Genomic DNA, 25,177 nt, shown 5'->3' with positions numbered 1-25,177 from the left:
TGAAGGGTCTGGAGTTTGCATAGTATTTTTTGTTGTAGACCGATATATAAGTCATTACAATAGTCTAGTTTGGACAGAATTAATGCAGACATGTTCGATTTTTGTACATTTGGGGGAATATAAGGTAGGATTTTTCACAACATTTTTAGAAGAAAAAAAAGCGAAGATGCTGTTTGATTGATCCGGTTCTCAAAAGAAAGTTTTTGTCAAAGAGGACACCCAGATTCTTAACTTTTTCAACTGGGGATGGACTAGGGCCCATATCAGGTGGCCACCATGCCGGAGATAAAAAATCTGTGTTATTTCCGAAGAGTAATATCTCGGTCTTGCCTAAGTTTAGTCTGCCATCCAGGTTCCGATTTGTTCCATACAGAGGCGGGGTTGGGCGGTTGTGTGTGCTGGATTTCCTGTGATTGACACAATGATTTGCGTGTTGTCTGCGTAGAAATCAACTAAGAAACAAAAGGTCTTGATAGGTTTTACCAAAGGGCCAATATAGTAGGGCTCAGTGACGTCCCTTGAGGGACTCCACAAGGAAGATTCCATGTAGTGGATGAAATGTTTTCTAGGGTAATGTTTTGTTCTCTATCCACTAAGAATTGTGTTAACAGGGAGAGGGCTTTATCTCTAACGCCAAACTCATACAGGCGATTAAGCAGAATGCTGTGATTGACGGTGTCAAATGCAGTCGAGAGATCCAGCAGTATCAAGGCCACATTTTCTCCTCTGTCTATGTTAGATTTGAGGCTTTCTGCAGCAACCATGAGAGCAGATTTGGTGCTGTATTGGCTCCGGAATCCAAATTGTGAATAATTTAATAGATAGTTTTCCTTTATGAAAACGGATAGTTGCTGATTAAGAAAGGTGTGTAATATTTTGGCTGGCAAAGGTAGCCGTGATATGCGGTGATAGTTTGAGAGATCTGATGCTGGGAGATTAGTCTTTTTTATGAGGTAGATTATTGCTGCTTTCTTCCATAGCTTGGGGAAAATGCCTGCACATATATTTTTGTTAAAGACTAGCGTGAGATGTCCAGAGATTATCTCTATAGCAAGATTTAGCACTTTGGGTGGGCATGGGTCATCGGGGGAACCTGAGTTAGTGCTAAATAGTAGGGTCATATCTTGCTGTTGGGTTACGGGTAAAAAGTTAGAAAAACAACATTGAGTGTTGAATTCTGGGTGGGACTTTTGTTCATTAGATGGTTTGGGAAAGTTAGTGGAAAAAAGTGGAAAAAAACTTTGAGTACTTTCGATTGAAAGGTTTTTGCCAGCTCATTACAAAGATTTTGACTAACGTTGACCTGCTAACTTTGAGACGTGTTTTGCAAGGCTTTAACTGTTTTTAACAGTTTTTTGGTTGAGTCTTTTGCTTATTTAATTTTCTCCGAAAAATAGGCAGATTTATTTGCAAAAATCATTGATTTATACGTTTTAAGAGCTTGCTTGAATTTAATTTTATGCTCCTCATTATATTGTAATCTCCACTTCCGTTCAAGCTTACGGCGTAAGGGCATAATGCCGGTCCGAGTCGTAGTAGTGAGTAGCACTACTACGACTCGGACCGGCATTATGCTCTGATTTAGAAATAATTCACACCACAATAATAAGTGCATGATTGGAATTCTTTCCAGTAAACACTCATGAAACTATTCGTGCCCAGACAATCCTGTTGAACCTTGTATATATTAGGGGGCTAGTGGTTCCCCCCTGTCAACGGCAAGAATCAAACAAGCAAATCTTTCGCTCTTCTTACGGCGAGTAAGGGATCAGGAACGCCTACCCCTCATCTCTAAAAAAATATTTACAAGCCCCTACCGCCGCATGAATGTCCCCTTTAGTGATGTTCCTGTGGCGCTAAACCCTTCGCCCTATTTACAAGGTGGCGTTAAGCCACTTATTGTGGCTTCACGCTACCCTGAAAATAAGGCCCCCTTTCACGCTACACTTAGCGTGAAAAGGGCATGCAATAGGTGTTGCGGTGAGCGTTCCGCAGCAAAACACCCATTTGTTTTGACACTGCCCCATATTGACCAGGGTGGCGTAAACAGGAGGCAACGGCAAAATTAAGACCAAGGAATACATGATGTTAACATGGGGAAACAAGGAGAAATGCGTTATTTCTCATTGTTTTTGCTGTTTCCATGGTGCTGCATTGTGCAACACACATAGAAACAGCAAACTGCCATGAACGATTGTTTATGTGCAGGAAGGTGTCTCTTCCTACACATACATAATCATTTAAAAAATGATGATTTACAACTTCTACGTGTGCTGCACATTACAGCACACATAGGAGTTACAAATTGCCATTCTGGATTGTTTCCATGCAGGAAGTGACACCTTCCTGTGTGGAAAAGTCAGCCCATAACACACCTGATGCCCAGGCTGCTGGCGCAGGACGCTTCTTAGTTCCCATCTTGAACAATTACCAAATAAAGAGACGGGCGCTGGAAGCAGGAATACAAGAATAGAGTTTTATTGCTCATGAGGAGAGCCTGTCATTTCGGACACTCGCATAGTGTCTTCAGGAGGTGCTCTAACAAGTTTCTCTGAGGCTTCGTCTTTTATACACAGGTTTATGGCACACAGACATCCTTCATTACAATCAAGACATTGTGGAGTATGAAGATATTCCAACACGTGGCTACAGTAGGGGCCCTTATCCTCCATACAATAGGAGGGGGCTGTAACGCAGCTGAGTGTTCTGCTGATTCCTTTAGAATGTGTGCGCCTGATCGAATCTCAGGGGGTGGGGAGGTCATGATCAATAGTGGCTCCTTTCAAGAGAGGCGAGTGCATACAGTAGTGGGCAATAAACTGTATCCTCAGGCTAAGGGATGACCAGCGCTTCGTGCAAACAATCGGGCTCATAGGAAGGGGTCATCAAAGGAGAGATTTTTGTGAAAGGAAGGATCGGTGTGGACAATCGAGCGTAGAGGAAGGGTTTATCAAAAGAGGGGTATTCATGGAAGGAAAGGAGGTGTTGGTCAGGCGCGGGGTGTGATTCCCAGTGACAGAGTCATGCAGAAGGAGAAGGGTTCATGACTTGTGCATGTGAGAGTGGGGGCGGTCGGGGTGCATGGGGGATGCTTGCAGGGTCAGGGAAGGGCGCTGATGATTGATCGCGAACAGGGAGACCATGGCACCTAAAATGGCTGTTGTATATATGTGGGCATGGGTCTATGCTGGCGGGATAACACAGTCAGTGTTTTGCAATATCCATTCTGCTTACGACAAGAGGTACAGTGAACACAAATGAACGCCGCTTATGTGTATATACATTGCCAATTTCAACAGTCGCCGCTTTTTAACATACGCTAGTACATTTGTGTTTACCCCAACTGAATAGCGTTTGTCAATGCTAGCAGATTGCATATAACCATATGTAGTCGCTATGATTGGCGAAACGTGGTACGTATGAATTTACATTTGTTGGGTTATTCATACAAGTCTAGAGATCGACATAACACTTTTAGTCGAGGGCAATCAGGAAAAAACGTTCCGACATATTATAGACTCAGGTTCTGACTTTCTTTTCAATGACATCAACATACAGTAAAAAGAGCTCTGATACTTTCGGGTCTTGTCAGTGCTATAATAGACTTTTGGAAAACTAAATGCATGAGTGATCGATGAAACATTTTAAAAGGCAATACAAAATGGTTGAGGGAGGGATTCAATTCGATACAAGCAATCAGTCAAGGGGTGAATAGAAAGTTCTGGAAAGGGGGGAGGGTCTTTGTCGCAATGTCTTTTAACAGAGTCCGTCTTCTTTTGTTGGCGCTGCTGAGCACCGGCGGTGGAGCTATAGGTCCAGCTCGGATTCATCCTTACACGTTGCAGGGTGCGATCAGTCCTCTGCTGTTAGATCACAGTCCTGTTTCCTAACTTATTTTCTTAGGAGTGCCTCAAGCTAGGCACCTGCGTGTCTTTCTTCTTCCATGGCAAAACCTTAGTCCATAGTCAAAAGTTTATGCGAAAAAGGTGATGTTGTTGAATAATCAAGGGAAGAGAGGGCGGAGTGGGATCAGATCTTTGAGCACATCAAGGGACCAAAAGGAGCAAAGGATAATCGAGCAGGCAGGCCCATCGGTCGGGCTCAAAAAGGACGGGGACTTCAGGCACGAGTGGGGCAGCAAAACGAGGGCTTCAAGGCAGCCCTTTATTCCTTAATCTGCCGAGTTTGAGAGTGGTGCCTCGTCCCGCGTCTCGTTGCTCGGTGGCTCCACCTTTTGTCGCGGTCACACGTGCTTCACGATCTGTGGCCAGGCTGTGCGTCACGTCCAGCTCCTCTCCTCCGGTGATTGTATCTTTGAATGGGTAAAAACAAGTTTTAGAACAACTGGCAGGAGAAGACATTTATACATCTCAATTCCGTCCTCAATCCTAAGTAGGTGGGAGATAAGTTCATCGATCACAGTCAGAAGTCATCATTTATGGAGTATGTAGGAGGGCATTACCATTGAATTCATAAAACCTGTTTGGCGGTCATTCGTGAGTATGTGGAGACAAATTTGACCTTTATACACAGTGCATTACATCAAAACTCAAAATCGAGTCCTTATGTAGAGACTCGTCCTTCCCTTTAACCCAAGTATCGACAATCTTACATTTCCCTCCGGGGTCGGCTAACTCTTGTTATCGTCATGAAGAAGGGGGAGGGGGCAGATGTAAAACATGCTTTTCTTGGGGAGTGGCCGTTAATCAAGGTCATCAATTTCGCTTTCGAGGGTAGATGACATGAAGCTGGGGTTAATCGGGGGAAACGGGGACGCTTTGGACAGGGAGCTGGGGTCGATCGGGAGAAGTGGGGCACTCTGGACATCCGCACTTAAGTGCAGAGGGGTGGGACAATCTGGGCATTGGGGATCGCATTTCTAATGAACTGAAAAACAGAAGACCATTGACGTTATAGTCCCCCTATAAAAAGGCCAGATTAGGGGACATCAGTCGTCTGACCTGTCCTTTCTTTCATTACCAACTCGGGTTCTATCGTTTTGCAGAAAGGAGAGGTAGTAATATGGCAAGTCACAATCATTTTGGTTTCGGTCAATTTTGCTGAACACCTTTGTGTTCGAGGAAACCCAATTAAGTTTTGTGCCGGGGGGGGGGGCACAACGTCACCATACAAGGAAAGAGGGAACAGGGGGCTTTTGGAGAGAGAGAGAGAAAAAGAGAGTGAGAGAGAGAGAGAGAGAGAGAGAGAGAGAGCGCACTCTTAATGGTCCATTCGGTACACGTATGACATGGAGAGAGAAAGAGAGAGAGAGAGAGAGAGAGACGTGTACAATAATGGGTCATTCAGTGCGCGCACAACACAGAACAACAGGGGTTAAGTAATACGGAAACACAGGCAGAGGGATGACGTAGCTCCATACATTACGTACACACATACTCAGGTGAGGGAGACAGTACATGTATTATATACAAAAATCCAAGACAAGACATATAACCGTTATTGGCCATAATGATCTCTTCCTGTATACTGCATATCTTAGCATCCTAAGCTCTTTTTACCCTTTTCTTTCCTTTTATTGTCGGCTGTCTTTACTGGTCTTTGTTGTTTTACACACTTACGCCTTTGGCAACCGGTCAAGAACTAACCTGGTCGGGCTAAATGCGTTTCCAGGCGGAGGCAACAGTGGGTGTCAGTTGGGAGAACAATAGGGCAGCTCTGAGTTTCTGGTTCATGAGGGTGTGGAAAGGATGTAGTAATTTCTAAACACTGACAACATTCCTAGTCCTCCAAACGGAGGGTACTAGAGTTTAAACCTCACCTCAGAATATTCTTTAAACCTTTCCCTATTTAGTTAAGTGTAGAGTGCTTAATCATGAGTGCACATTATTTTTGGTTGTATTATTCGGGGTGCGTAGGCACCATAATCGAACGCCTTTTTCCCGTCTCTTCGTCCGTTAGATCACCTTTTTCTTTTTCGTATTTTTAATCGATGTTCCAAAGTGACCTGCAGAAAGAGGGGAAAAAGAAGGGGGGCGGGGGCAGCCTTTTAAAAATACATCAGCGCGCATAAACCCGAAAAGGCTTTTACTCACTACATACTCGGTCTATCTCCACGGAACGCAGTTCTTGCCAACTCGGCATTTAAGCCCAGATGAACCTTTTAGTGTTGGAGAGATGATTATCGGAAGCCGGTGGATAGCATAGGTCACCCAAGTGTGGTATTACGGACCGTATGTAGGGAGGCCAGGTGGCACTCCTTCGGGGCGACTTAGGGGCATTTTTAGCACAATTTTCCTGATACAGGTAGCATATAAAGTATAGACTGGATTCCAGGGTCTTTTTAGCGATTGCTTTAGGCCGTACAAAAATGTGCAAAGTACATACAACAAAAACCTGGACCATTCATATTTGCAATATTTCTGCGTATTATACTTTTTAACCCTTAACTAATCGAGCTGAGTCATTTCACCTGTAATTCGGTTATATCGGAAACAGCGGTCATTTATTCGAAACGTACCAATTTACACGTGACAACTACGTACGTTTTTTCCCAAAAATCTTTAATAAGAATGCCGGTGCACAAATACGGGTCTACAACCCCGTGGGCCGGCCACGGAGCAGGCTGGAACTGTAGATGTGGGGATACCTTTATTAGTGAAAAAACCCAATGGAGTGTTAAAATTCGAACTTGCAATAATCATGAGGCGCCAAAACTTAACAACAATTCATTGTCCGAATGTTCAATCGATACCCATCTCATGTCAATTCATTGTCCTTCATTGTTCGAACACATAATCAGTACCCATCCTATATCAATCCATATGTTTAAAAACTACATACATATCCCATTACACCAAGGCTGAGCAATCGGAGTACAACAAGGAGTTGAAAGTTTCATTTGTACCGGCGCCATTTTGGGTGCGGCCAGGCAGATCCAGGCATAGTCTAAATTTCCACTAACTCGTGGTTGGCCCAGAGCCTCTTTTTGGCAGTCCAAAAGTTCCGTTGAAGGGCAACAGAAAGGGATCGGCAGTATGAACCATCAGTCAAAACAAGCATTTACAATGCAATGGTTTTGCCTTTGTTAAAGTTAGAGCTATTGGCATTGCTCTTGACATTATTTTTATTTATGTTTTTTTAACATAAATAAATGGCATTGTCATTTACAATGCCAATAGCTTAATCTCTCGCAAATGCCACACACAAACACCCACACAGAGCCCTCCACACACACACCCACAGAGCCCCCCACACACACAGCCACACAGAGCCCCCCCAGACACACTGCGAGCCCCCCCCACACACTGCGAGCCCCCCCCGCACACTGCGAGCCCCCCCCGCACACTGCTAGCCCCCCCGCACACTGCGAGCCCCCCCGCACACTGCGAGCCCCCCCCCCGCACACTGCGAGCCCCCCCCCCACAGGAATGACTGGAGAAGGCCAGGCGGTGCGGCAAGTAAGGATGGTGGGGAGGGGCTTTTCTGCGTGGCCAGAGTCCAGTGGCAGTACATTTCTGGTCATGGGCCATTGAGCACAGCTCCCAGGGATCCAGCGACCGGACAGTCTCCACTGTGTAGGTAGGCAACAAGGCGCAGAGCAGGCACCAGGAAGGGCAGTCGGAAACAGCCAGTGCCCGCTTTGTCTGAGAAGGCCGCCTAGGAGCAAGATAGCAACGCAGCCCACGGCCAGCAGAGCAGGTAGGCCCCAGCAGAGCTGTAGGGGTCTCCCCCTAGACTACAGGGTTTCACTAGGATCACATCAGAAAAAAAATATTTAGGTGGTATTTCTTTCTGTTAAAATTGCTGAACTCTGGGACGTGCTTTCTGCAAAAATCATTGAAAAGAATAGTGCTGGTGGGCCCCATCTGTAAGCACAGGGTACGAGTAGTGCAGCACCAGGCCACCCAAACTCAGCTGAAAGAAAAATAGGCATAGCATATTGTACGAAAACTGCACGATCACGGGACAAAATGAAATTCTCCAAATATCTTTCCTGGAATGTTTGAAGTAGCCTGAACAAAACAAAAAGATCTTTGCACTTAATGTGGACCATCTGGAATACGTCACTACACTAAATCAAAACCCAAAACATCCCCTCAATACTTCAGCCTGCATTTTCGGGAAGCGACGTTCTGAACAAAACGCAACTTACAAGGCCGAGGAAGTCTATGGCGCCAGGTAAACTAGACATTTTACGACCCACTTTGCTGATTGTTGCATGACGTTATAGTTTAAGGTACAGGCGAGTTCCTTCATTACGTTATTAACCCACTTCTGTATGAACGGAGAGACCTGTTCCTGGCTCAGTGCAAAGACCCCCGCTCATTCCTAATCATTGAAAAGAATAGTGCTGGTGGGGGCCGGAACAGGCCGCAGCCGGGGCCTCAAGTAGGCCACTCTGCCGCTTCCCCGCCTCCCTCCCGGGGTGCCGTTCTTACCTGCTGGACGGGGGTGTTGGGCCCCGGAAACCTGCTGGAGCCGTTTCGGTAGGGTGAGGGGGCCAGGAGCCGGAGCCGTAGGAGAACGGCGCTGTAGAGACAGCGCTTGGGATTTTGGAGAAGGGCACTGTAGAGAGGTGGCTTGGGATTTTGCAGAAGGGCACTGTAGCGAGAAGGCTTGGGATTTTGGAGAAGGGCACTTTGGAGAGCTTTGTTGGGATCGTTTGGAAGGAAGGGACTTCCAAGAGAGTTGTTGGCATCTCCTTGAACTTGAAGGAAGGCATTTAGGGGGGCTCGTGGAAGGCGGACGGAAACACTTAGCAGCGAGTTGTTGGGATGCCATGGAGAAGGACACGGAACGTTTAAGCGGAAGTAACTGCACTCCATTGGAAGGTGGAGGTGGGCACCTTAGAGAGGGGCTTCGTTGTATATTGGAAGGCATGGCCGGTCCTTAAGAGAGGAATCCGAGTTAGTATAATTTCCCCGGAGAACACTGCTGTGGGAGCTTCCTTTACGAGGCGCCGGGACGCGATCTCTGTTTTTGTTTCTATAATAAGCTACTTGCGAAAGCGGGACGCCTACTACAGCGAGGACTACACTAGAGTTTGTCACTACGCATCAGTTTGGCGGGTCCTCGAGTAGGCCACTCTGCCGCTTCCCCGCCTCCCTCCCGGGGTGCCGTTCTTACCTGCTGGACGGGGGTGTTGGGCCCCGGAAACCTGCTGGAGCCGTTTCGGTAGGGTGAGGGGGCCAGGAGCCGGAGCCGGAGCCGGAGCCGGGTCCGGGTGGAGTGCGGCCGCCGCGCTGTGTCTGTGTCCGGGCTCCGGGGGCGGGGAAGGAGTGGGGAGGAGCCGTAGGAGGAGTGGAAGGCGGGCACCCCCGACATAGCCACCCCCAGCCGCGCCACCCACGGGGCGGGAAGGGGTAGAATCGGCAGGGGCGGGAGGGGGCGGGAAGGGGTAGAATCGGCTGCGTGGAGGAGGGGGCGGCAGGGGAATTCGGAGGAGGGGAGTGAGTGGGTGTGAAGAGGAGTGGAGGGGAGGGATAATTATTCCCGTCCGAGCCTGAGGGAAGAAACTGAGAAGGTCAGAAAGGCGGGTGCCGGCTCAATGCCGGACCAGATTCGGGGGCGTTCCCGGCTTTCGGCTGACGTCGCGTGACGTCGGCAAAAGCCAAAGAATCGCGGGAACGCCCCCGAATCTGGTCCGGCATTGACGGACAGGCCCCTCGTCCAATGGCTAGGCTCCATTTATGGAGCCAGCCAATAAATGACGAGGGCCGACCCAAACCCCACTACAGTTCTCATCAGGTTTTCGCCTGCGCGAAAAAGATGCGCAGAGCGCATCTTTTCGCCAGGCAAAACCTAAAAAAGGGGGAGGGAGGCAACAATTTTCTACCGGGGCATACTGCGTTTTTCACCGGAACTGTTCCGAACTGTAGTCTGCAGGATTTTAGTCATTCAAATTGAGGCTGGCGTCAGCATGGGAGCGCCGACGTCCCGCGGCTACATTTTCATCGTTCCACGGGCAGTCATGGCAGTCATTCCCCATCGGGGGTATCTGCGGGAGTCGGGGACTCCCGCGGCTCCTCTAGAATCTTCAAGGTCGAGGAGAACTTTTATGATGGTGGAATCAACAAGCAACCGGGCCATTCCTTCATGCTGGGCCCGCTCTTGCAAGGTCGACCGCCATTTTGAGAGTTCGGCAGCTACCGGCAATCGCGGGGTCAAATGAGCAGATGGGCTCCAACCTGCCGGGTGAGGTGTTGCAGCATCGCCACAGTGGACGAACCCTTTGCCGGGTGCGAGGAGCGTTGGGGGTGCAGCTGGGGAGCCTTCACCTGGGGAGGTGGGAGAGGCTCGTTCGCGCCGCCTCTCCCTCCCCGGTGCACCCCACGGCGTCTTGCTTGACATTTGTTATGGCCGGACCAGGCGATGGGGACGAGGGGGGGGGTCGGAGGCATGTGCAAGACATCCCCCCCCCCAGTGTTGTCGCAGCCATTATTGAAGAAGTGGCACCTAGGACGTTTCGGGCCGGGCCTCCGGTTGATGGCGGCCGGACGCTCTTCGCCACGGCCCCAGGAACGGGTCCCTTGGTTCATCCGGTGGGACAGGCCTTGGCATGTGGCGCCGCCTTCGGGCTATTCGCGTAGTGGTCCTTCCACCTCACCGCCCTCGATGGTTTTTGTAGACTTTAAAACGCCCAAAAACTACTAGAAAGTAGCCCAAAGTAGCCCAACATTGCTACTTTGGGGAAGGAAGGACTGGAACGGCGTCAGGCAGACGGCGAAATGCATTGTGGGTTTCGTTTGTCGTTGCAGCAGTTTGTCATGTAAATAGTTGCTTAAATGTTTTCTTTGTTTGTTAAAAAATAAAACGTGTTCACCTGTTACTTCGCTAGAGTGTTATATATTTTTCTATTATTCGCCTAAGTTTTGTCGTTAATTGGGCGGGGTGAGTGGTGGAGCCAAGCTGTCTCGAAGTTATAGCGTTAAGTTCGGCTTTCCCCACCAGTTTCATATTTCCTGAGGGGTTGTTCCCTATGTTTCCAATTCAGCGAGGTTGAAAAGAGATCTCATCAGTGGCCTACTGATTTCACTCTATTCCTTTTCTTTTCCCTAACGATTTTTATATATATATTTTTCTCTTTTATTTGCTAGCACGATACAGCGGCTAATCCGCATTTTTATATTTGTCCTTTTGTATTAGGGGTACCCTCCTGGTCTAGCCAGATGACCTACCTCCAATAAATGGTCCGGGTGGAACTGGTTTACCAATCAGTGGGGAGTAGATAGGCATGACAGATTACAACGGGGGACAAAGGTCCGCATTACCTACCCTTCCTTACTTGCAAAGACTAGACAGAACATTTCTATTCCACGTTATTTGCAAACAGAGAATGCCTCAAAAGAACTATTCCTTGAACAATAAATGTTCAGACAATCAATCAATCAGTGGGGAGAAAAAACAGGCATGACGGATTACAACGGGGACAAAAGTCTGCATTACCTATCCTTCACTATCTGCAAAGGGAGGCAGAATATTCCTATCCTTCCCCGTTTGTAGACAGGGAATATCTCAAAGAGCAATCATCGATAAAAATCGATAACAAACAATCAAATGCGGAGAAAAGATAGGCATGACGGATTACAACGGGGACAAAAGTCTGCATTACCTACCCTTCACTATCTTCAAAGGGAGACAGAATATTCCTATTCTTCCCTGTTTGCAGACAGCGAATGTCTCAAAGAGCAACAGAGCAACCAATCAATCAGTGGGGAGAAAAATAGGCATGACGGATTACAACGGGGGACAAAAGTCCGCATTACCTATCCTTCACTATTTGCAAAGAGAGAGGAACGTTCCTATTCGTCGCTGTTTGCAAACAGAGAATGTCTCCAAGAGAACCAATACTTCAAGTAGCAACCAAGGCTAAATGAACCAATCAATGAACAATACCAGTATCTAAATACCGTTTCCAATATCAACAATCAATCAATCAATCAGATGGATAAAGCCATCCTACCAATCAGACGTAAAGACGTCCTACTTAACCTTACCCGGACCGGATCATGTGGGCAATTCTTCGTCTTCCTTTCTCCAGCGCCTCTTTTCTCTATGTTTTTATCGCAGCATTCTTGTGGGATTCCAGTCAGGACAGTAGGTCACTTGAGAGAGGTCCGTTCAGAATCGGTGAAGTTCATTCAATCGGCAGCCGGACGAGGGCCCTCTCAAGTCAGGTATACTCCAATCCTTTAGATGTTCACCCCATCGTCTGGACCTCTCTTACCGGACCTTATGTCGCTGATTGGCCCCACGTTGGGCGCCAATTGTGGAAAAGTCAGCCCATAACACACCTGATGCCCAGGCTGCTGGCGCAGGACGCCTCTTAGTTCCCATCTTGAACAATTACCAAATAAAGAGACGGGCGCTGGAAGCAGGAATACAAGAATAGAGTTTTATTGCTCATGAGGAGAGCCTGTCATTTCGGACACTCGCATAGTGTCTTCAGGAGGTGCTCTAACAAGTTTCTCTGAGGCTTCGTCTTTTATACACAGGTTTATGGCACACAGACATCCTTCATTACAATCAAGACATTGTGGAGTATGAAGATATTCCAACACGTGGCTACAGTAGGGGCCCTTATCCTCCATACAATAGGAGGGGGCTGTCACGCAGCTGAGTGTTCTGCTGATTCCTTTAGAATGTGTGTGCCTGATCGAATCTCAGGGGGTGGGGAGGTCATGATCAATAGTGGCTCCTTTCAAGAGAGGCGAGTGCATACAGTAGTGGGCAATAAACTGTATCCTCAGGCTAAGGGATGACCAGCGGTTCGTGCAAACAATCGGGCTCATAGGAAGGGGTCATCAAAGGAGAGATTTTCGTGAAAGGAAGGATCGGTGTGGACAATCGAGCGTAGAGGAAGGGTTTATCAAAAGAGGGGTATTCATGGAAGGAAAGGAGGTGTTGGTCAGGCGCGGGGTGTGATTCCCAGTGACAGAGTCATGCAGAAGGAGAAGGGTTCATGACTTGTGCATGTGAGAGTGGGGGCGGTCGGGGTGCATGGGGGATGCTTGCAGGGTCAGGGAAGGGCGCTGATGATTGATCGCGAACAGGGAGACCATGGCACCTAAAATGGCTGTTGTATATATGTGGGCATGGGTCTATGCTGGCGGGATAACACAGTCAGTGTTTTGCAATATCCATTCTGCTTACGACAAGAGGTACAGTGAACACAAATGAACGCCGCTTATGTGTATATACATTGCCAATTTCAACACCTGCACATAAACAATCCTTCCCTCAATGCAGGCACCCTTGCACTATGGTGCAAGGATGCCTGTGTTGGCACTACGCAGCTTAATTTAGCTCCAGTACAGGGAGAAATGTAGGGGTGCGCTGCATTCTTGTGAATACGGCTCATCTCTGCGTTTCTAAAGTGATGGAGCATGGCGTTAGCAATTTTGGAGCTAACCCCCATTCCACCACTTTCTTATACATATGCCCCAAAGAGTCAGCAGCGGTGTTATTGTTAGTCAACTTGGACCATTTATGTTATAGACGATTGATATAAATCAGTCAGGAGAATTCCTCATCAATAGGGATCACAATAAACATTTATAACTTTTGTGTGATTCATATTCATGGTCAGTTATTAAATTGCCAACAAATGTTTTATGCAAACAATTTTCACGCTCAGTTGAGCACTGTTTCATTGCACTCTTATCACTATTTGTATAGCACCATTGTTTTTTTGATGTGAGAAATACATCTTTGCAAAAAAGAGAACGATCTGTTGGAATGTATGTGTGCACATAGTGATTGTCATGTCACAGATGGGACTGAATGTACCTGTGATTCATTCCATCACCTGTGATTGTCTCTTTCTGTAATGCGATGAATACGTTTTATTGTTACCCCAGTCTTGGTGGGGTAGCTTGGCTTGTGCTTGTATTTGTGTAATAAAATGACATTTTTGGCAAGAAGCAGTATTTTCGAGCTTAACTATTAGGGAACCCCACAAGGAATCCAATTAATCTAAGCAGTTTAGTAATAACTATTAGGGAAGCCCACAAGGAATCCAATTAATCTAAGCAGTTTAGTAAAAAAGTGTAAACAAATATGCAAGCCAAACCAATGTAGTAATCAGAACTGCTGTGATTGACGCAAGGTTTTGCTAATTGCCACAGTTCATTAGCAAATGGTCAATTTCTTCACTGAGCTGCAAAACAAAGTCCGACCGCCCCCCACCCCCAATAATTTAATCTTGTACGACGTTTCATATTAATCTTATAACCATGATTTCAACATTTGTATCTGTATTGCTGGTCTCACTCAGGCACCGTTGTAGGTGTCAGAGTAGCTGATAAGAAACCAGTGATTGTTTTTGGTTTAGCCTTTTGACCAACCAATCATGTAAAATTCACATCAGGCACTTTCTGATAGTCTGATGGTCAACTTGTACCTCTGTGTTATAGCCACATTTCTTTGCTCCTGTACCACTCTCAATAACAGTCTCACAGTATGGCACAGAGGATTCACACCCTCCAGGTCTCCAACAGTTCCACAAAAACAACGTTTTGTACCCAGACTCTAAGTACAGGGCCTCTGTGATAGCCATTGATAATTTTCCCCATGAGAGTTTTAGATGTTGCTTGAAGTTGAAGTCTTTAAGATTGCTAAACCTAGTTTCTAGTTTTTAGACCCAGTCCCTAAAGATATGTTGCCCAAAGTGAAAAGGGAATACAAAGTATTCTTAAACCTATTACCATTCAGATTCTTGAGTGCTTTAAACTCTGTCAGAAACCTCAGGGTATGCTACCAGAATTTTGAGTTTTAAAAAATTCTGACAACCAAAGTATTGACAAGGTAAGTGTTTGTAGGTAAGTATACGTTTACTATTCTTAACTCCACATATATGTACCTTGACAATATATATATTCAAAGTATATAGACATAAGATTAGTAAAACTGTCTTTACTATTGTTTACTTACCTCCACAATAGTTTGGTTGTCAACAATGTTGCTACGATTTGCTTGTACCACTATGTTTTTGTAATAAACAGTCTGGCAAACAAACTCTGCACTTAACGTTTTGATATTTCCTGACAATTGATTGTAAGGCATGTTTTAATTATAAAATTGTATTTATATTTATTTTCTGAGAACTTTCTTAAACACAGACACTCCTTGATGCCTAGAGATTTTGCTTAGTTATATACTGAATTGTTCTGTGTTGTGTATTTGTAAGCTTCACACAAAGACCCAAAGACTTATCGGTGCTAAGGACATCATTTCCTTATTGGGTCACCGATAGTGTTGTGGTAGCAGAGTATCAGCCAAAAATTGGGAGATGCCAAGTTACACACACTCGCTGTTTCCCAACTCATTTAGTCCCCTTGTTGGTGGACCATCAGCCATAGGACTGCTGCGTTTAGATTGTGGTAAGGTCCTTCTCAATTAGGGCAGTCCTTCCAATTCTGTGTTTCCTTCTTGAGACCACAGTGGTGGTTCCAAGCAGCAAAATGTGGGAAGGTCCTTCTCAATTAGGGCAGTCCTTCCAATTCTGTGTTTCCTTCTTGAGACCACAGTGGTGGTTCCAAGCAGAAAAAATGAACAAATGTCCCTGAATTGCAGGGATAAAATTCCTGCTTCAACTATCAGACACAATGATATCTTTGTTTTGTTTTTCTGAAGTAAATTCCCAAGTTGGGAGTTTGTATCGTGAAAAACAAAATATGACTGCCAGCTGTTCCGTCATGCTACCATGACATGGTTGACTAGTTCTGGATTCCAAACAGTGGTTCAAGTACAACATTAAATGTGAGAAGGAATTTGAAACAAAAGAAACTAAATCCTCAAAGCATTTGGAGAAAGGAAAAAGCCAGAAACTGCTGCTAACCAACTAGTAAAACACGCAAAACCCATGTACATACAATCACTTTAAATTTATTATCAAAAAGATTTTTTACATAAAACTGTAATGGCGCTCACAAAATTACACAAGCAATGTTACAATGGATTTTGGGTAATAAAAATTGGGGAATAAAGGGACAATCGTACCAAGACTTTTGAGACTGCAAATGGGCCATGTCAAATGTACAAACCCCACTTATAGAGTCTGAACGGTTTTTCTGCTTCGTAAAACGTCTTACAAGACTCATACCAGATTGCAACTTGGAAGAGGCATGAAAGAGACATTCCTTTAAAAAATCTGATTGGGTATTGAATATACTCAGTTCTGGTCCCAAACCATTGACCAGTTACTGACACCTTCAAGGAACTGATAACTCATGCGCATCGAGAATTCTTGTTTCAGAAATGGGGTGGTAGGCAAGGGACCGTTGCACGCCCCCTTCCTCTGAAGTTTTCTAACTAGATAACTCTTTTTTTAAATCAGCATAGGTTGCTTTAAGGCACAGCGCTGTTTTTTTTTTTTTAAGTTCTCAGTTTTGGAATGCGATCACGGGGATGGTGGTCTGACATCCTTTGCAGGCCACCATCCCTGTGATTGCAGCCAATCACAGGGAGTCACAAAGGATGACTTCTTCAAAGAATATTGATGACATAGGTTGCTCCAGGGCCATCTTTAGGGCAGTACGACCGGTGCAGCCGCACTGGGCGCTGACTTGTGGAGGGGGGCGCTGACCTCAGGGGGGAGCTGTGCTTAGCAAGATCTTATGATTGGAGAGATATGGGGCTCTTTTGCCCAGTGGCAGTGAGAGATTTCGAGGAGGTGGTCATGAAGTGTGGAGGGCGCCATAAATGACTGTCCTACTGGATGGCACAAGAGCTAAAGACGGCCCTGGGTTGCTCTGCCAGCCTCTGCCATTCATTATTCTGTAAACCTACCTTTTAGCATGTAAGTAGGTTCACAAAATCAGATTCCATTTGCAAAGAGTCAGTGAGCAATTTACAACCTGTGCGCAAACAGGTTTTGCACTGATTTTACGTGTTTTGATGTGACATTTTAACACATATGCTCTCAATTTTACCACCACCCGAAAGCTGGAGCCATATCATGAAGGTATGCCATTCCAGATGGGACAACTGCACACCTGTTTTTATGTGAATGGACCAGGCTACAGGCGCGTACATGTAGCCAGGGTTTCAAGTGGGATAAAAAAACTAGGGGGTCTCTCCAAGGGGCGAGGCCGATGTAATTAAGGGCGTGGCTTAAAAACACTGAAGCCAAAAATCTCTGTTTAGCAGTGTGCTGCCCCACTGGTATTTTGCTGTTTCTGTCATTGCATCCAGATATATGATACAACAAGTAACATCATACCTACAACAAGTCAGCACTATTGGCTTTATCAATGGTTGTTAGTTCCATAAGATAAATAAGCAGCAAATATGGCTTGTATATAATACTGAAAACGTTTCCACTTAAAGCCCTGGTGACACCACAACGATGTTGCTGCTCCTGAGTTTCAAAAAGAGAAGGGAAATCCAGGGAGAAAATGACTCCCTTTAAAGGATTTCCCTTCCCATACAAGGCTCACCTGGCATGTCCTTATGCCATAACTTCTCCACTACTGAGAAGTGTGCAGTGTGAGCATGCGCACAACACAGCAGTCCGGAAAAAAGCGGACCGCCTGTGCCAGGGCACAAAACAGAGCCCGATAGAGACCCGTTTCGAGGCCTCCTTTAAAAAACTGCTGGTGCTCAGACCCAGTGAGACCCGGCCCACTTAAAGCCCTGCATGTAGCCTCTATGTGGCGTATGCGCTGCTGACAGCATAGTTTGGAAACAGCAAGCAATGGTGCTCCCGCTCTGTTTGCGAGCTGTGCTGTCTGGCACATATACATTTACTCGAGGGAATTTTGCAAATACAAAACCCAGGTCAAAACAATTAGCTCTCCACGTCCTATCAGCGAAGTGCTAAAAACGTTTGTGTCCATTTTTAGAACTGTGCCAATCTCTAAATATAAGAAGCAATGATAAAAGAAAAAGGGTTTCCATCACAAAAAACAATTCTCTTGCTTGTCATCTTTTCCTACATTAAAAAATGCAGTGCTGAACTGGATATTAACCCTGCAATCCCCAGAGCTTTGCAAGGCCCTGGTGGCTGGCAGCAGGACTCTCATGCGTTGTCCCAGTTTGTTGTCATTCTCAGTAGTGCTCTGTCTGCTAGCTTGGCAAGCTGCCCAGGTATTGTTGTTCACGACTGAGCGTCGATGTCACAACACATGGGCGCAGAAAAACAACACTAAATTTAGAAGGCAGGGCGTGAGAGTTTGGTCTCCAATTAATCTGGCAACAACAAAACATTCGTTTCACCTCGTGTGACAGCACCTCAAAGGATTTTGCTAGAGCGCTTGTGAAACATCACTTGTCACATATTTCTATAGATTTGTCTTAAAATTAAACATTGTTACATTAAAAAAAGGTACATTGAAGTTATATTTACAGTGGCGTAGCGAGGGGGATCAGTCCGCCCCAGGCAGCACTCTTTTTAGGGGCGGCGGAGGTGAGCAAGTCATGTCTGTCGACTCCCAGAACAAGTCTCGGCCGCCTCCCCCGCTCTTACCAGCACCGGACCAGACTTAGGGGGTGCCCCGGGTGGCAGTGGGTCTAGCTACGCCACTGTACATTTACAGTGTTGACACAAGATGTTTGTTTCTTAACTTGTGTTTTATAGTATATTAGGCATGACCCCTTAACTTGCAGAAACTCTCTCCAGCCATTGTCTACCTAGATGTTTGCGTTTTGCCACCCTTCACCTGCTGATATCAACCAAGCTACCCTGCACCCAATCCATCCTTCCTACACTATACCTGTTTGGAACCTTATACTGCCAATTTCAGGCCCTCACATGTATGCATCTGTTTCACCCTACCCACTTTCAGGACCAATTTAGCAAAGGAAATATCTACGCCCGGCATCCCATCAGCATTTATATAGGAGGCGCGCATCCTCGAGTTGCCTGCTCTATGTGAAGCGTCATAACATGTTATTATTGTTCATTTGTACAGGATGTCTATTGGAATGATTATTTTGTGGTGGTACCCGGTATCTAGGGACCATCAAGCTACTGCCTCCATTTACAATACAGGTGGTATGTTTAAGAATATTTCCTCCACACCCACCAGTGAGCCAGGACCCGCCATGTAAGAATGATGTGACAATATTGTTCGCCAAGTTCTTTAAATGCCTGATCTGGAAGAAGGGCTGGCGGTTAAATGAGATGCAATATTATCCGGAAATATCAAGCATGATACTTGTCTAAGTGCACCAGTCATAGCACTTAACCAAGTAACTCAGTAGCAATACTTTTCCTTCAACATCATTTTCAATAGTAATCAAGGTACATGATTCACGATATGTATCTGACTACATCAGTTTTAATATTTATCGAGGTGCATTAGTCAAAGCTGTTATCCACAGGCATCAGTTGGAGTATTATCCAGGTTCATTGTTGCAATACTTACCTAGGAAAGTCATTCAGAATACTTGGCACAAAGGTACTTTGATAACAATACTTTCATAGGCACAATTTTTACAGTACATATTCCAGTCAAAAAACGTATCCAGGTATTTTAGTTGCAATATTTACAACCTATATTAGGCACATAAGTCACAAAAACTATCCACGTTTATCAGTTACAATGGTTACCTAGATACAAATATTGCAAAATTACCTAGATACATAGTCGAAATCCCTATCCTCGTTCATCAGTCACAATACGTATCCTGGTAAGTTAATCACAATACGTATCCATATATATCAGTTTTAATACCAAACAGCAACGTCAGGTGTAGCGGTTATCCAAGATCACCAACTGCAGCGTGTCTGTTGCATTATTTATCGTGTTACATGAGTAACAATACTTACCAGCAATACAGAGCAGACACAGACGCAGAGTAGTCTAAAGCACACAGCGGACATGATATGCACACAAAGGCGAACTTCCCCATCAATGCTCAAAGAAGCGCAGCACATCAGAATCGAAAATAAGTTACAATCATAATTCTGGTCAGAGTAGGGAGCCCAGATTCTGAAAACCAAAACCCAGGACATTTAGCAAACATGGAAGAAGGACTACACTTTTACATTAGCCCAGGGTCACAAAATGACTTAACTGACAGCGTGCATCTTCACAGAAACACAAATAAAGGAGGCACTAAGGAACTATATTAAAAGCAACTTTTTAACCCAGCCTCATGGGAGTTATTTAAATTATGCTCTGATAAGAGCTGCTAACTCTTCCTGCTTTTGACTATATAAAAAAAATCTTCCTCTGTTTTCAGTCGATCTCCTCTAAAAATCAGGGACATGAGCTAAATTTCTCAAAATCTCCTGTGACAGCTGGTGAAAAAAATGGACTGTTCCGGCGAATCTGGGTTGCCTGGCCACCCAAGGTGAGAGAGAGAAAAAGTAGAGCCATACAGAAAGGGATCAGCTTGACTGTGTAAGTCCCGCCATGTTGGCATCACTGTTATTTTTGTCCACCAGGTGAAAACTGCTTTTGATGGTGATCTTACAGGCACATGCATCAAAGCTTTTTGCGATCGCAAACGGTGCGAATCACAAAAATCGTCCGTTTGCGATCGCAAAATCAGCTTTTGGGATGCATCAAGGGTGACGGCCCTCGCAATTTGAGAATTCGTAAATATTTGCGAGTTCTCAAATTGTGATTGCATTTAAGGAATCATATTTTGCGATTCCTTAAATGCAATGCATGAAAGTTTTAAAAATAGCGATTTCGCAATTAGGGGGAGAAAATTACCATGAGGTTGAACCTCATGGTAATTTGCAAAAACTTTGAAAAATGCAATTTTGTGCATTTTTCAAAGTTTCATGTTGTGCACACACATGCCCTAAGGGCATGTGTGTGCATAACAAATGTGCACAGATTAATTTCAGGGGTGCAACAGGGTGCCTTTGGACACCCCTGCACCCTTGAAATCGCATTCTCAATTTGCGATTCGCTAAGTGCGAATCGCACATTGAGAATGTCTGCCCATTCATTCCTATGGGCCTCTAGGCCCATAGGACTGAATGGGGAGGTAATTCTTAATTGCGACTCGCAATTTGCGAGTCGCAATTAAGGAAGGTTTAGAAATCGCAAAATTTCTAGCGATTTCTTCATGCATAGGCTTTTGCGATTTCTTAATTGCAATTCCTTAAAAATCGCAATTAAGAAATCGCAAAAGCCAACAATGATGCATGTGCCTGTTAGACCCCTGGGGAATCCCTGGACTTCCCAGGTCCATGGGGCCCCTAGTCACCATGGTAATACTCAGGATTACCTGGGTTAATCTGGTGAATCACCTATTGTCATTGGTTGCGCGCGCAACCCTACAAGGCGATCCTTAGTATTACTATGGTGAGTGGAGTCCCTCAATCCCAGTCCAAACTGATGCTTCTAGCAATGCAGGCTTGTTCTAGCAGTGCAGAGGCAAAAAAAACAGTCCATTAATGTCATTGTTGTGTGCTTTCGTTTGTGGATTCCACCTTTGACCTCTGTCACTGCTGAAGAGGGCTAGTATGCAGACTCGGCATTCCGACAGCGGCTCCTTGATTCTCTATAAAAACTGCTCACTCACTCAGCTTTATTGCTGCCTTTACACCCGCCATCGTGTGATATTCCTCCACGCACCCTTCGCCGTGGTAGAAAGCAGATGTTTCCGCTTGAAGAGAGCTTCGTTCAGAGATAAGGGTTGCAAATAGCTCACACGGCCTCCCTATCTGACAGGGCAGGCGCGAGAGCCGCCCCCGCGCTTATCACCAGAGGCGGCCGGGCGCGGGGCTCTCTCCCGAGCCGAGAACTTCTTGGTAACTAAAGTGAGAACTGCATACCAGGAATGCAGCATCACTTCCGCTGCCGGGACGTTAAAAAACCCCCACATTCGAATTCAAATAAAAATAGTTCTATTGCACATTTCACGTGTCCCGACCTCCGCTAACGGATTATCAACGCCATGCTTTGTGGTGTATCAGGAAATAAGATCTCGTGTGTGCTTTGGTTATTCAACTGACGTTTGATCTATTAGCGCACAAAGGTTGTTTTATGTTCCTGTCGTGTGATGCAAGTGTCAGTGCAAAGGTACTGTTGCTACTAGTGCAATGATTATATGAGAGCTCATCTCTGCAGTAAAAAACAAGCATGTGCAAAGTCAAAACGTGTAGCTTGTGACATGTGACATCCAGTGATTGTCTGCCCCCCCCACCCTCCCTAATCCAAATGTACTCTGTACATGCACACTGGTATTGTGGACTTTTTTTTCTTTTGTTTTACCCCAAATCATTCAACAATGGCTACTGAACGTGTGCCTACACACACAGATTTTTTCCCCCAAATGTTATTTTATTTGTTTTATTTTATTTATAGTGTTTTATATACCGCAAACTTGACCCCGTGGGGTAACAGAGTACTTCACATTAAAACCATATATACTTAGTTTCTATTGTACATTTCGCACTGAAGCATTTACCTATACAAAAACCATAACATTGACTTCATTCCGCAACAAGGACTCGTGCACATTCACAGAATGTAAGTCTGGCGGATCCCATTATTGCAAACATCATTGAAGGTAAACCCCTACAAATATCAGGTGGGATGGGCTCTTGGTACGAGATGTTCATGCGTGGATTAAGCAGGAGTTTATAGGTGAGGCTGCGAGATTGAACGAAAAAGGTTACGGGAGGAATTTTCTCATTAGAAATATCTTGGTTTCTTTCTTGAATGTTGGCAACTGTGCCAGTTCACAGCAGAAGAAAGAAGAGTGTGGAGACCAGTGGTTTAGCTAGGTGCCATGGGCCGTGATACACGCAAAGTAACTGGGACCCCTCACTAGGGTGACCTCTTAGTCTGCCAGCTCCCTTGAAACTGCTCTACCGCCTTCAACATAGTCTGCATCTGCCATTTCAAAACTCACTACCATTCTCATATACACACTATTGTATTTCCACTCCATGCTCTGCATTTCTGGCAGTCATAGCCACAACCTTAAAAAGCATAACCAAAGTCAATATGTTTAGCCTTTGTAAATTGCATGCACACAAATACATTTCATCCAGGGATCCCACGCTCACACTACTGCCCTCACATTAGCACACCTCTCACACTGTACTCACACAGGCATATGCCTCACTGCACTCACGCACACAACTTTCAACCTATAGTCCACTTACCCTGCACTCACAAAGACAATGTTAATCCTGCATGCGCACATGTACAACCCTCACAATGCACTCAGAATAAATGGTGGCTATCCTGCACTCACACCAGCTCATTACTAACAAATAGGTACACTGATCACTAGGAAGGAGCAGAGGAGGCACAGGTTGCGTAGCTGGTGCATCGGCCCACTTTTGCAATTGTCTGTTGAGGTAAGCTACATGAAGCCCGAAATGTCCACTGAGGTTATTTAAACTTCGGTCAGTTTCACTTGGACCAGCACCGCAAACTATGTAAGTCTGAACTTTGTGGAGTTTTGCGGTGAAGATTCTTGGCACAAAAAATCTCACTTGTCTTATAAAAACAAGATGGTGGTTTTCTTTGAAGTTAAAGCATATAAGGAAAAAAATATGCCAACTAAATGGGGAGAACATGAACTTCAATATAAATGTTAAAAAGTGCAGCTTTGCTCTGGCCTGCCATCTTGGAATAGTAAAATATTATAGAGTATGTAGAATACTGTTTCAAGATTGTGGCATGATTTTGAAGCTTGCAGCAGTGATAGCTGGTGCTCTGCATTAGAAAGTTATGGCCTAGTAGCAATGCCAGCGGAGTTGCTGGTACTCTCATTAATCAATTGGGCACTAGTCTGTAGATGCATGTAGTTGGTAAGGTATGAACTAAAGGAAATATCTGCTAAGGTTGGATTCCTTTTGATGCACAGCATTACAAAGTAAGCAGGTAAAATACTGTTACTCAGATTACCTGACATCCTAAAGATCAGCAATTGCCTAATAGGAAGAGCCAACAATTAGCAACAAAGCCAGGGGCGTAAGAGGGCTGATTTGCTGCCCAATTGTATGTGTGCTTTTTTGAATGGCTGAACAAATACTCATCATACAGAGGGTCATTATCATAACTGAAGTGGGCATATCTAAAGCCTTTTTCTCTAAGCAAGATTACATATTATTTATGAGAAAACATGAGGCTGGTGAGGCAGCTAAAACAGTCTTTGGTAAGACATAAAACACACAGATGTAGATACAGCACCCAGAGTCGTAGCCCAGAAGGTTCTTGGCACTCCAGAACAGAACATAATATAGCACTGATGAAGAGCATCACAATCTTCCCTGAAAGACATGGAACATGTGTGTCACTGGGCAGTACCATTTACTAGCTCTCTTAGATACAATGAATAAGCAGGATTTAAGATACTGTAAACGTGTAAGGAACAGCACTGGGGTGTCTGAGTGCAAGTTTACCTCAGATACATGGTAAGATTTTCAAACACAAAATAGGTACAGCACCAGGCAAGAGTACATGCTTCCCTCGCACTCATAGAACACATACCAATCTCCTCAGAAACAATGCAAGCTTCCCTAGCATGCACAGAACATAGACAGCATCGGTGGCAGCAGCCCTAGCCGATTTGTAAACACACACAAATATATGCACACAATGTGCTGCATTTGGCAGCAGTGTAAGTTTCCCTCGTGCACAACACAGGCACAAGATGGTCAGAGCAGTGCAAGCTAAGACAACCTCACCAACAAAAAACAGGTATCACACTGGCAGCAGCATCTAAGCTTACGTCAGGCAGAGAATACCCAGATAAAAATATACAGGTGGGTGAGCCACTGAAGGCTTGAGCCAGGTGACAGGCTCTGGTTCAGCTTGAAGTCCTCCTGAAGCCTCAAGCCCAAAATGAGCTTAGCATCCATGTGGTTTCTGCCTGTGACCCACATTCTAACCTCATGCACCTAGAATGAAAGACTTAGCATTAAATGTTGATGTCAAACAGTAGTGAGAAAGGGATATCAATCTAGTGGCTGAATTACACAGTGTGAGACCAGAAAACCTGGGACCAATCCTGATGTGACCACTTGACCAAATTGTGTGACCCTAAGGAATTATTTTATTTTATCAAGCCTCCTATTTTGTTCCTTAATACAAATGAGAAAACCTTGCAATACTGACGATGTGTGTTGTACAAAAATCTGTGCGTGACTGTTAGAAATGGGGTCTCTAATGGGCAGAGGTTTACACCCTGTCCAAGTAGGAACCCTTATTCTAGTCAGGGTAAGTGGATTTACACAGCTAAGATAACCCCTGCTCCCCCCCTTGATAGCTTGGCACGAGAAGTCAGGCATATC

The sequence above is a fragment of the Lissotriton helveticus genome, chromosome 3_1 (genome assembly GCF_964261635.1).
Source record: "Lissotriton helveticus chromosome 3_1, aLisHel1.1, whole genome shotgun sequence".
In the NCBI taxonomy this organism is placed as follows: domain Eukaryota; kingdom Metazoa; phylum Chordata; class Amphibia; order Caudata; family Salamandridae; genus Lissotriton; species Lissotriton helveticus.
The sequence above is the reverse complement of the archived record's forward strand: the minus strand, read 5'-3'. Positions refer to the sequence as shown.